Below are 13,251 nucleotides of genomic sequence, written 5' to 3' on the forward strand. Positions count from 1 at the left end.
ATAAAACAAAAATATCCCAGGAAAATAGGGAAGTCCCTACTGCAGGCAAAGTTTGGACATCTCAGGCAGAGCACGGAATGGAAACAGGGCCTTCCTCTGGGAGAAGTGAACTCTTGCAATATAAACTGGGAAGGAGGGCAGAAAATCCTCTTCCTGATACTGCTTTCTTTAGCAGTCACCCGTATTCTCTTTTAAAGTCAAGGAAACTGTGGTTGCCATTCTTTGGTACAATCCTAACTGGAAAGCAAGCAAAATAAAGTGCCCGACTCGTTAAGCTGGTTGGGAATCACACCCCTTCCCACTCACAGGACTGGGCAAGGCTTAGGTGAGGCATTTTCCTGGTCAGCATGCTAAATCTTGAGGATCTTGAAAGTCCAGATGTACCCCTCTGTTACAAAGGATCCATAGCTACAAATGTAGACTGTGGATGCAATTACAGGGGCCCAATATCTGCAATTAAGGTAGTGAAGAGATATGTTGTTTATTAAAAAAAATGAAATTATGAGCTTGCAAGACTTCAAGTCTGGGAGCTATTTTTTGGCATAAAAATAATAGCCCTGTGTTTTGTGAGATGCTGAGTAATCCCCATGGAGAGGTGCTGCTCTTGTTCAACTCCTAACACAAGTGCCTGTTAAGACCCAGCTCCACTGGAGGTAGTCATGGCAAAGTGCTTGAGAACTGCAGAGACCCTAGGTCAAGTCTGTAACTGTGCACTGCTCGGGAAGCCATTTGCCACTGCCATGGAAACTACTCAGCGATGAAACAAATGCTTTCCTCTTGCTGGTGAATTTGCTGTGATGTGATCAGGCTAAAGAGCAGGTTACCTGGTGGCTATCCAAACACCGCTGGTTTTCAATTTAGTTTCTTTTGAGCATGCAAAATATCAGTTCTACTTTTCTCAGTGCAGTTTATGTGTAGGCTTTAGCGGGGACATTGAATTTATCTCTCAGTGATCTGAAAAAGCTGTTCCTTCTAGAGCAGTTTTGAGGTGAATACCTCTCTGCTGGCTACTCTTACTGAGGTAGTGATGGCACTCCTGTAGTACATTTTATTTTAAAACCAACTTTCTGTCAATAAAAGTGACAGAAAAAGAAGTTTTCTTTATTTAACATTTAAACTGAAGGCTGCTGTGTAGCTGTCTGGTGAGGTAGTAGCTTCCTTGTCCCAATCTGGATGAGCTGCTAGCTTTCCAGGCAAGAGATCCATCCATCCCAGTCAGTTAAATCCTTGGCCCTTTCACAGCAGGGTGTGAAACTCATCATCTGAAGGCAGCAGACAGCCCTGGAGTCACTTCACACAGAGCCTTTCTAGAAGCTAAAGCGCGTTTTTCCACCACCAAGATCAGTCAGCCAAGAGTGATTAGGGAAACAAAATAAGTATGAAATGACACCACCTACTCTGACCTTTATCTTTAGAAATTACATTTTGGCTGGTTTAATTCAGTCCCTGTCAGACCACAAGTATACAGTCAGCTGCTGCAAGACGCTAGCACTGCAAAGGTTAACATTTAAAGGAAAATGCAAACAGAATTTGGGATGGGGCACACTAGCTACAAATACATTATTTAAATTAGAAATACAGGAAAAATATCAGCTGCTCAATGTATTACTTCTCAGTGTATGGAGGGCTAGAAGATGCTGGCATTTTCTCTCCTGGAACCAGACGCCTCGTTTACTCAGACGCCAGCAGTAAAACCAGTGACTTTTGGAAATGAGCAAACCACAGTGTGCTCTGCTATGGCTATCAAAACCTGTCCTACTCTCAAGGCTGTATAAGGCAGGTGAATATATAGACATGTGTTTTTAGGGAGTAGAAGGAACTTGTTCAGGAGAAGACCCATGACTTCCACAAGGTCAGAACGTCCTGGGGCACAGCACCCACAGCACCTGGCTTCACTTAGCTTCTTAGAGCCAGCACACAAAGGTGCACTTCAAAACCTCCACTGTCCAGCAGGAATAACCTTAGCTTCTTGCTTTTCACTTAAGAACGAACTTTCCTTCCCCAATGTTATGCTTCAAGCAGAGTAATTTTTCCACATCTTTTCTAGGAGTCAGGGATGTCATTATGAAGTACATCTAAGGAGTCAATGGGAAATCAGACAGTCAAATGCTGCTTTCTGCAGATGAAAGATGGTCTCGTGCCAAGCTCCCGGACGGAAAGCTGCATATGGAGTTCACATTTTGCTTAGGTGGTTTCTCTTCCGTTATGCTTCCTTGCATGCTGTGCTCTGAGCAAGTCAGAGGAGCCCCTGTGAGAAAGGGAACTTACTGGAAAAATTCCCCATTTCAGTGTTTTGCAAGATGCTAAGCAGGATCTATTCAGCTTTCTGAAATTATTTTCTACAGTTCTAAAGCAGTTTTTTGAGAAAACATGTCAACAGTAGATAAACTCCTTTTACCTTTTTCTTTCCGAAGTTTGTGTGGCAAAGGATTTTTACTTACAACAGCAAGACTACTGACCTGACGCTACTGGAGAAATGTTCCCCCGTGATGGGCTTTGCGTGCTGGTGGAGTGCAGAGCCTGTGGTTTGACTCAGGCCAGTCAGGACTAGGCAGGCGCAGCAGGCAGTTCTGCCAGGCTTGTGCCATCCATCAGTACCCCCAAGTCCTTCTCCACAGGGCTGCTCACAATCACATCATCCCCCAGCCTGTATTGATACCGAGGATGCCCTGACCCAGGTGTAGGACCTTCCTACCATCTTGCTTCATTTCCGCAGTTCTAATTTCCTTCTCATTCTGTTAGTTTCAAATTAGTTTTCATAAAAAGCGTATTCATTCATTATGCTGTTGAGAACGCTCTTTGCCCAAGCCTCCTGACCTCCTGCAGCACCCGGCACCACACAGCGCTGTGAATGGGGAGGCGTGAAGAGTGCGGAAAGGAGTTCTGCTCACACACTTACACAACAGCACTCAGAGCTGCATCAGAAGTGCCTGGCAGACCCTGCGCCAGGGAGCAAACAAGCAGCCGAGCAGTCGTATCTTCGTGTCTTTTCCCATGCAAACTGTAGAGCTTCTGTTTGCACAGTTTGTAGAATTCGAGCTTTTAAAAACACTGCTTAGTTACTCAGACAATTGATTTGTTTCTAGTATCAAAAAGCTTACCTTATATTAGAAAAAATAATTTCATCCCTGAAAGTTTTCACACACAAGGATGTATCTTAAAAGATTAAGTCACACCAATGATAATTCGCTCACATGCAGGAGAAAAGGTTGGGGTCTGAACAAAGCTCTGTTAAATCAATGGAAAGTCGCCTGCTGGTTTCAAGACAAAGCACAGACCCGTCCTTCCCAGCTGAGTAGATTGGTTCTCCCTAATAAATCTTGACAGTCCTCCAGGGTCTGTAGATGACTGTATATAGCCAGCAATGCTTACACAACATAGGTAGGATAAGCAGGTATGGAGCATATACAGAAGATTAATACCAAGTAAGTCCCTAAGGTAGAAGCATCACAGCACAAGTCATTATCAACAGCAGGGAGAGGAGCTGTGCTTGTCAGCCAATGTACAGCCATCAGAAAGCACTACCAGACACAGAACTTACAGTGAGATTTTTTTGGAAACTATCACCATGCAGGCCTTGGTGCACAAGCTTACGAGTTTGACTCGGGCTGTTTCTATGTTCTGACACTGGAAATAACTGATGAAGGCAATTCAGGAGCACCTGGAGCTAAAGACTGAGCTTGCAGATGCCTCCCCAGAACGTGAATAATGGCACAGAAACAGAACTCGTGTCTGTCGTTACAGTGAGCAGTACCCATTATAGGCATTTGCAGAGTAGCTAAGAGAATAAATTAAGCATTTGTTTTTGAGTGCACAGACAAGAGAACATGCAGTCCCTTCCTTTCTAGAGTGATTTTAACAATTGTTGTTTATTTAAGCACCTACACCTTCTGAGTAAAATGCTAACTCAGAAACGTTCTTCCCAACATGTGTAATCTTTCTCTACTTGTTTATTTTGAATTACTGAGTCAGTTGCCTAAGAGTTTACAGGGTTTTATTTTCCTGTGTATTTTACTGATGCTGTGTTAAAAATCTGAAGTGCAAACCATACAAGGAAAGACACAATCATGCCAAGAAATCAGGCCCCATTGTACCAGACTACATTCATCTCCCTGCAAAATGCAGAGTAGGAGAGTTTGGAAATATATTTCTTTTAAGGTGACATATTAAGGAAGATCTTATCTGTTGACCACCAAGCTGAATTATCACACTGACATTTTTACACAGCATATGAAAAATCACTCCTTTTCCATTAAACAAAAGTGCGAAGTCCAGCACTTGCAGGAATAGCTCACCTAAGAGTGGGAGATGCGATGTGTTTGTGCCTGCATATATGTTCAATTTATGAAGTGAAGGCCAGGGGTTTTGTAGCTCTGGCAGTATGTAAACTTTGTAGTTCCTAGACTCTGGAGAGCTGTTGGGTGATCTGTCAGGGTGTTGTCTGATAAATCCAAACCCTCCACTGAGTGCTACAAGAGTGCTGTATCTGAAGAACCCCAGTCCCTAAATTTCCCCTCAGCAGTCCTTCCTCAGCGTGCCTGGCAGGTCGCTCCAACCCATTGCAGAGCACTGACTGCAGGAGGTTTGCACTGCCAGCACAGCAGCAGTGAAGGAATCCAAAGCACACCCAGACCCCAAACCTCACCCTGACCTGAGGTTCTTGGGCACGACTACCAAAGCAAACTTGCTGTGGGAGTAAAACAGTAACACCTCTCTTCAGTATGGTCTACGTGCTTCCGTTTCCTTCAGTGCAGAGAAGCAGAGAGATGCTGCATTTTGCAGTCATCTGAGGATCTTACAGGGCTCTTGGTGTAGTCATGCTGCTTTTCTCTAAAATCAATTGCTTTTATAGTGGCACTTGTCTGGGCATTAGAAGCCAAGCTCTGTCCCAAGAGTTCTCAATCTGCCAGGCAAATAACAAAGTTTTAATGGAAAGTAGAATTTGCCCTTAGCTATTTACTGGCTACATTAGTAATCAGAATTCATATTTATGAAGATCTAGCAATACTCTTGAAATACCATGCTGACATTTTCTCTGGACACACGCTCTTTGCCACTCCAGGCAGCTATTTCAAAATCGATATGCCCCTGAAAGACAAGTAGGTTTTTTAGTGCTCCACAATTATCAAGCAAGAAATATTTTGCATAACATTGTACATTCACAGAACTATACAATTTTCTTGGAAGAAAACTTTAACTCTTTCCTTTGATTCTGACCCCAGACTCCTTCCAGCAGCAATGATGTCATCTAGCAGAATAAACACCTGCAGAAGGCTCCAGCAGAGCAAAACTCGCCATGGTGCTCAGCACCAAATGTCCACATGTTATCAGAGAAGGAGCACTGGTACTTGGGGAGAGCGAGGCGATCAGGGATTATAGGCTCTGGACCACTGGCCCAGGGCTGATAGGGGAGAGAGGAGCAGCAGAGGCTCCGCACACAGCACTGCCCTCTCAGCTGTCACCCCTAGGGCCCCTTCCCTTACAGTGCTTCTGTGCAAATTATTGCTACCTAAACACAGGGACTAACACTAACCAGAGCAGTCCCAGATGTTTCTCTTACAGGAGCCAAGCAGGCATCCTGTGCAGACACTCCAGTACTTCTCCACAGAGCCCAGTTCAAAATTTAACCTGTTTTCCAGTAGTGCAAGCTCACTGCCCACTGCTTCCTCTCTACAGCACGGCCAAGGAAGGAAGATGTGATTTACAGCTCCTGTTTCCAATTAGGTTAAATTTTTCCCCAAATCTTTTATTTCATTCACTTTTGTACTGGGAAAAAGGTGAATTGAGTCCTAAAATGATATATCACAGCACTAGCTTGCTGAAATTCATTGGCATGGGGTGACAAGAGCCTGCTGGTGGCAACTCCTCTCTCTGTGTCTAGCTCGGCTCCAAATTCTAAATCAGCAGTCAAAGGAAATGTCATTGCCTGGCACATCGTCGCAAGTGGACTGGGGGTGTCTGTGATCGGCTGCTGCAACATCCTGTTTTCAGACTTGATTTTACAGCAGAGAAGCCTGAATTCTCTTGGGCTCTTTCACATGGTTTTAATGGCCCTTTGTCAGAGCACACTCTGTGAGTCCCCTCAGAAAATAAATGTCACCAACTCAGTGAAACATTACAAAGATGATTCCAAAGTGCACACACTCAGGAACACTGCAATCCTTGTCAGACTTAACAGGGACATTCAGAGCAAAAAAAGCCAAGTATCTAAGTGAAGTACCTGAACTAGAGAACCGAATACATCAGCCTCCAAACAACAGTGAGATGGGCTGCTAAAATAACCAGTGCAGCCCAGGGACCGATCTAGCACGCAGAAAGTTTGGTGGGAGCCTCCCTGTAGATTGCAGTGGAAGGAGAAGCAGCCCATGTCAAACTTGGTGGAAGGAGAAGCGAATTCTTATCTGTATATATTTGCTTAACCTTTTAAACTCAGAGAGCATTAACCAGTAGCTCAGAACTCCGTATTGATGACTACTGAGGCACCCAACTATACAAAATAAGATTATTAAGTGGCGAAGAATGTTGTAACTTGTTATCATTTATCAGCTATGTGACTGATTTAATTGTTTAATGAGTGTTCAACATTCATTCGCTATCAGATTCTGAGATTCCTTGCATTCCTACTTGGTGAGGAGACAGAAAAAGTTAGAATGAGAATAAATCCAAATCACTCCGTGAACTCAGTAGGAACAAAAACACTAGACAGGCTCTAGCAACCAGGCCTAATACACTGGGCATCCTCGAATATTCACATCTTAAGATAACAAGGATGTTACACAAGAATCAGCCAAATGAATGCTTAACTTCAGACAGCTATGAGTTAGAGAAGACAGACCGCTTCCTCTTCAAGTACTTTCAGGATGTAAAAATTATCACAAATTCCTTTTTTTTAAAGTATCACTTCATTCTTTGAATACAATCACATTTTACAGGCCAGACGTCTTCACCTCTATACATATGTAGGTAGCTAGAGCCTAGGTGAGTTCTTAGCACCCATAAAAAAGTTTCTCTTTAACAGGATGTCTGGAAAGTGCTTACCAGCCTTCCCATAAATATTTGCTTTAGTGAATTATTTGGGTTTAATTCTTACACAAATCAAAAATACAAATAGAAAAACAGTAATCACTCATGAAGATTTTAGATGGCAAGAACTCTTTTCCACTTTTATCAAAAATTTTTGTGATAAGCAAACAGTATCCTCCCCAACAGAGTTAGGAAACCTTGTTTCCTCAGTGCTTTCTTTTGTTTGTTTGTTTTTTGAGGGCAACATCTCTATGCATTTCCACATTTCTTTATACAAATACACTTGCTATAGAATATATTCTATATTTATCAGTGCTAAACAGGCAAGGAGGAAGGAGACAGAAGACTCAGGCACTGCCGCAAAGTCTACCTTGTCTAAAGGACAGAGAGCAGATCACTCGCCATCACACAATAAATTAGTCATCAGACCCACCACTACAGTTTAGGCTTTTCTGGCTGTCCTTGAGGTTGCTGTGCTTCCATACTACAGATCAGAAGAGCAGCCTGGGTGGCATCGTACAGGCGGTCAAAGAGAATCGTCCTTCTTCCCAGAGGAATTCCTCTCTCCAGTATTAGCACAAATAATCACCAGTGTCCACAAAAAAGCCCAGACCATGAGAACTGACGCAATCATTCCTTTCAGTCCGAAACATCCTCCTGAAAGAACAGGGCTGACCAGAAAGATTGGTCAGCAAAGCTTGAAAACAGTGGAAATCTATTGAAAAGGAGGGTAGGGAAGGTTTTGCCAAGGCACATATTATTCACGGATCCCAATCACATTGTGCCAAAGCTTCCACCCCTGCTCTCCCCTAACTTACAGTGCCCTGGAAGGGTTGCAACTAGAAACAAAGCCCCTTACGGGAACTGTGTCTGAGGAAGCTGGGGGGCTGGCTAAGCACATCTGCTTCATTGCATTTCTAGATCATTAACTTATTTGCTCTTACTTTCAGACTCACTGCACGTAGCAATTTTGGCTTCCATTCTTTCTCTTGTCATTTACTGGCTCATCAGAGACAGTCACAGAGCGAGAAAACTGAGTGGAAAGCATGTCTTCATAACAGGCTGTGACACCAGACTTGGAAACTCACTGGCTAAATGGCTTGACAAAAGTGGATTTTGTGCCGTTACTGCACATGCCACAGAAAAAGGAGGCCAAGGTCATGCTCCTCACTCTCACTGAAGACGGTCAACCTGAAATTAGATGATTCCAACAGCATTACCAGGGCTGTGATATTTGTGACTGAAGAGATGGCTGGCAAGGGTAAGTGGCAAGGTGATTTCCCAGAAAAAATATTCAATCTAACCAAACCTGGTCTAGCTAAGAGTTCTGGTGCCTCTCCACTCTCCACAGAGGCATTTTTCATCTTACTGATAAACACATTCATTCTTCAGTTCTGTCTCTTCTCTGTTCAAAGAGATTCTCTCCAGCAATGCTTTTGGGCTTCCCCTCGCTGTCACCAACAGGGTTCCTAAAAATCTAGTCGCTTGGTCTATTGAAACCAGATCATTCCCTGGTGTGTTTTTCAGACTTTTTTTGGTGCAGTTGAAGAATCTTAGTGGGGGGAAGGCATATCAGTATCAGAAAGAACTTTCTTGACAATAAAACCAGCCAACCCAAATGAAAATGGCTGGTGCAGGACGTCTTAGCCCTCCTCTAGTAAGCAGAAGAGTGTTTTTGCATGGCTGAGTGAGTCAGAGTTTTGCAATGCACACAAAAATTGCACTGACTAGCAGCTAAGCACTTGCCATCTCAGCCAGTTTTCTTAGAGTTGTTATACAGGGTAGCTCTCACTACTGCTATCATCCACCTCTGGACACCTGTCTAAAAGAGGAAAGGTTTGGCTTTGGACACCTATAAGTGGAATTAAAAAAAAAAAAAGATTCAAGTATTGTCTTTGGCAAAGGGTGATAAAAAGATCTGCGTGGTACATATGTCAGCTGTGGCAATACATGTTTCTTAGCGCTGATAGCTCAGACTGGACATTGTTGAGGGCCACCAAAGGGGATCATAGCACTGCAACTACCAGCTATAACACACCGTTATACCAAACATTCAATAGGCTCGTTAATTAATTAACTAGCTACAACAGCAAAACATGTATCTTCTACCAGTAGTACTTTTTCCTCAAAGCTTGTAAAACACTGTTGGCCTTATCAAGACAGTTCCAGACCATTCTTGAATGTAGCGACTGAGGGCAGGGACAACATAATTATTAGCACTTACCTCCTCCGGCAAGTCCCTGCTCCAGCTTGTGGAAAGTCACGCGATCTCGGCTGGGGTAACCAGTGCTAATACTGTCACCTCAGTGTGAGAAACTCTTTATGGAGCTGAGTGCTGGACTTTCGGCCTCTCAGGCGCAGGCTGTCCTCAACAAACTCTTGGAAGCGTCACTATTTATCTAAAGTTCCTCAAGTAATTCATAAGGTAGTAAAGCAGTATTATCAATACACAGGGTTAAGCTAATATTTTTAGAAGCATTGGCTAATTCCAAATCTGGTTCAGACCTTTAGACCCCAACCTAGAAAAATCATTCTCTCAACTTCTATGTGCACTGTTTGATTTTCAGAAAAATGTAAGTGCGTATTAGAAGACCACATACTTGACAAGATCTAGATAATAAAGCCCAGTATGGTGACCCATATCTCCAAGCAAAATAGTTTTCCTTTAATACTTTACCATGCTCTTTTAGAGTCATTGCCTAAGGCCTTCAGCAAATTTTGCCAAGCAAATCCCAGACAACTGTATTCACCTCACTGAAGTTTTTGCAGACTGTGTACTTGGTCCCCAATGCTACATATGAAACTCTAGGGTAAGATATTGACAAATAAATGTTTTTTTAAATCCTCTTAGGGCTTTTGGGCTTGGTGAGCAATGCTGAAGGAACAGTACCCATAGTGCCTACCGACTGGCTGAGGACTGAAGACTTCCACTCAGTGCTGGATGTTAGTCTGCTAGGATTGACTGAAATCATGCTCAAGCTTCTGCCACTTCTGAAAAAAGCTGAGGGAAGAGGAGTCAATCTAACTAATGCCAAAGGCCTCATGGCTTTTGTAGGGGTTGGCTACAGCCTGTCCAAGTGGGGCATGGAAGCTTTTTCTGACATCTTAGTGAGTAGCTAGAAATACGTGCATGAATCCAAGAACATACTCTATTGTGCCGAGGAAGGGTGACTATATGTTTGCCTCTCTTTTTTTCCCTCTGGAAATCTTGCCTAAAGGGGGAAAGGAAAATAAGAGGATGTTGGTCACTTGTTTGGGTTTTCAGTCTCCAGTACTATGAACAGATCCACCAGGAAACTGCACTGGGAAAAATTTTCATATCCTGGACAAATGGCTAGCATGCAGCTTTCAGGCACGTGAATCCACTGCGTTCATGAAAGTAAATCAACAGCATAGCCTGGTCAGACACCCAGAGTTTCCTGGGCAAGTTGTACTTAGTTGTACTTGTACATTTACAACCCATTTTATTTTGCTGTAATGCTCCACAACAATCTGAGCTGGGCAATTCCAGGCAGCAACCACATTACCAAAGGTACTCGTAACTTCAGAAAATTCAGCTGAGCACCCTTCACTAAAGCCAGTTGTGTTGTACAGCTTAAGAAGGCTAAGGCCTAGACCAGCGAGTGAAGACTTCACATGGACTAGCAAAGCTGTTTGCAAACCATTACGAATGCTTACATAAAGTATATGCCCCAAGGAAATATAATGTAAACTACTGGGTAATGTACACGTGGTCCATTCCTTCGTACACTTTGGAAGGTAGCTGCCTGGGTCTTTTGAGCTGTCCAGCAAGACAGAGACCATTTTCCTCCCAAAGCAGCTGCATTGCAACTCAAAATTATATAGAGGGAACCACGCTACAAGATACACTAAACTTTATTGCACAAAATTTAAACACTTAACCGTAGCCATTTAACCATACAATACAGAATAAGGTTCTAACCCAAGTGAAAATTTTTGCTCACTTCTCCTTTTCCCAGACACTTTAATAATCTGTTTCTGCTGGAAGCTGAAATGATACAACAGTATTTGAAATAGTCAAAAGTTTTAGTTTGATAACACGTGGCCAAGATGCAGCTGGCTGCTGCATCCTTTGCACCAGTCCAACACAAACCACACAGAATGCTTGTGAATCTACCTGACACTGCTTTTTTTCCTCAAAGTTAATTTCCTGCTGCACCTTTACAGGACAGGTACATTGCTATGAAGGTAATTTGAACATCTCAAAATTATTCTGACATTTGACGATAAGAATCAGTCTCAAATATTCATTTATGTGACAAATTTTCAACTTGTGTTTAATAGTTATGACATTATTGGGTGGTCAGGGATGGTTTGGGGATTTTCTTCTTCTGGGATGGAGACGCAGCATTTTGGAGTGAAAGTAAGTGTTATTGAACATGGTTTCTTTAAGGCAGGATGAGCTAATTCAGATGTCATGGAGAGAGACCTCTTAAGACTTTGGAACAGACTGACTCCTAAGATCAGGGACACCTATGAAGAACAATACTTTGTTGAATGTAAGTAGAAATAGGACTGTATGAAAGCTCAGGAGGGATATTATCAACGTGTATAAATACCTGAAGGGTAAAGACAACAGAGCCAGGCTTTTTTCAGTGGTGCCCAGGGACAGGACCTGAGGCAATGGGCACACACTGAAACACATGATGTTCCAGCTGAACGTCAGGAAACCCATTATTACTGTGAGGGTGACTGAGCGCTGGCACAGGTTGCCCAGGGAGGTTGTAGAGTCTCCATCTTTGGAGATACTCAGAAGCTGTCTGGACACGGTCCTGGGCAACCTGGTCTAGGTGACCCAGCTTGAGCAGAGTGGTTGGATCAGAGGTCCCTTCCAACCTGAACCAAACTGTGTTTTCTTGAACATTTGCTGGATTTTATTAATGTTCATTAAGAGCCCATTGCTGACTGTTCTGGACTATGTGTATGTTAGATGAGGCCTGTGCTATCAGTTCCCATCTGAGATTGGTGAGATGTGATGTCATGCTACCATCCTTAGTCCGTCCATACTTAGAGGTAGAATGCCCAGGGGGAGTTAATTGCTATGACGATATGCTAAGTATATGGCTTACTAATACCTGAAAAGTTGTGCTGTGTCACACTGCTCTGACTGTAGGGAAAAGCTGGCTCACAATATGGGCCACAGAGGCTTCTGTTTACCAGGCTTTTGGGTGTTCTGCAGCCTTTCTGGTCTCTGCTCTGCTGTAGCTATACTGCTCCCAGTACTTGAGGCAGTACTTTAAAGCAAGCCTAAAGCTGTAGCCAAACCTTTCAATATAAAGTATACTCTTGCAGAGAATGTTGTATATAAATGCTTTCAGGTTTATTTTCTTCTTTGCAGATATAAAAGCTCAAAGATCATCAGTGGAAAGACTGCATGACTCTGATATTTCCAAGGTCATAAAATGCATGAAACGTGCCCTGATAGCAAAGTACCCCAGGACATGATACGGAGCTGGATGGGATGCAAAGTTCTTTTGGCTGTTTCTCTGCTATGCCCCAAGCTGTTTATCTGACATGCTGCTGTGTATGTTTCCAGTTCCAGCAGCTAGTGGGAGATCAGTTCCTGAAATTCTAATTAACATTTAGTATTAAACCAGTATCAGCTCTGCAGAAAAAAAGTATTAATCTTGTCAAAACCAGACGTCCTCTTCTTTGCCCATTACTAGACTGCTTAAATTCCTTTCAAAAGACGCTTCCTCCACCCTCAACCCCTCCTTACCTGGAATTTCTGAGTTTGCAGATAGGCTTGCAAATTCAGCATGTTTTTGAAGGTCATTTTTTATGCGCAGAAATGATACCTCCATAGAATCTGCATTCATAAAATACTCAGCTACAAGCTGGTTAATACTACTCGCCCAATAAAACATTTTTAAATAAGAAAAATAAAATCACTAAAAGAATATTTTTTTTAAAGTAGACTTCATCAACATATAGGCTGCTAGTGAACTTGAAATCAAACAATGGCCTTTTAGAACATATATCTTATATACATAACTTACAGAATGTAGTTAGTCATCTATTTCATGGGGGGTTTGCTCATAGTCATGTTCAGGAGTTGCTAAACTTCACAAGCTTCTGAACAGAAGATACCAAATCAAATAATAACAAAGCCCAGCTATTGCAACATATTCCAAAAATTACAGTTGCAGTATTTGACCACATCTAATCACCTGACTATTCAACTGTGTAGAGATAAACACAAGATAT

The 13,251-nt window shown here is 42.7% G+C and overlaps 1 pseudogene; it reads left to right on the forward strand.

Moving 5' to 3' along the window:
* Nucleotides 1-5,082: 5,082 nt before the first annotated feature.
* LOC104329047 (retinol dehydrogenase 7-like) lies at nt 5,083-12,630 on the forward strand (annotated as a pseudogene).
* The last annotated feature ends 621 nt before the right edge of the window (nt 12,631-13,251 follow it).

This window comes from Opisthocomus hoazin, chromosome 9, assembly GCF_030867145.1.
Source record: "Opisthocomus hoazin isolate bOpiHoa1 chromosome 9, bOpiHoa1.hap1, whole genome shotgun sequence".
NCBI classification, from domain to species: Eukaryota; Metazoa; Chordata; class Aves; order Opisthocomiformes; family Opisthocomidae; genus Opisthocomus; species Opisthocomus hoazin.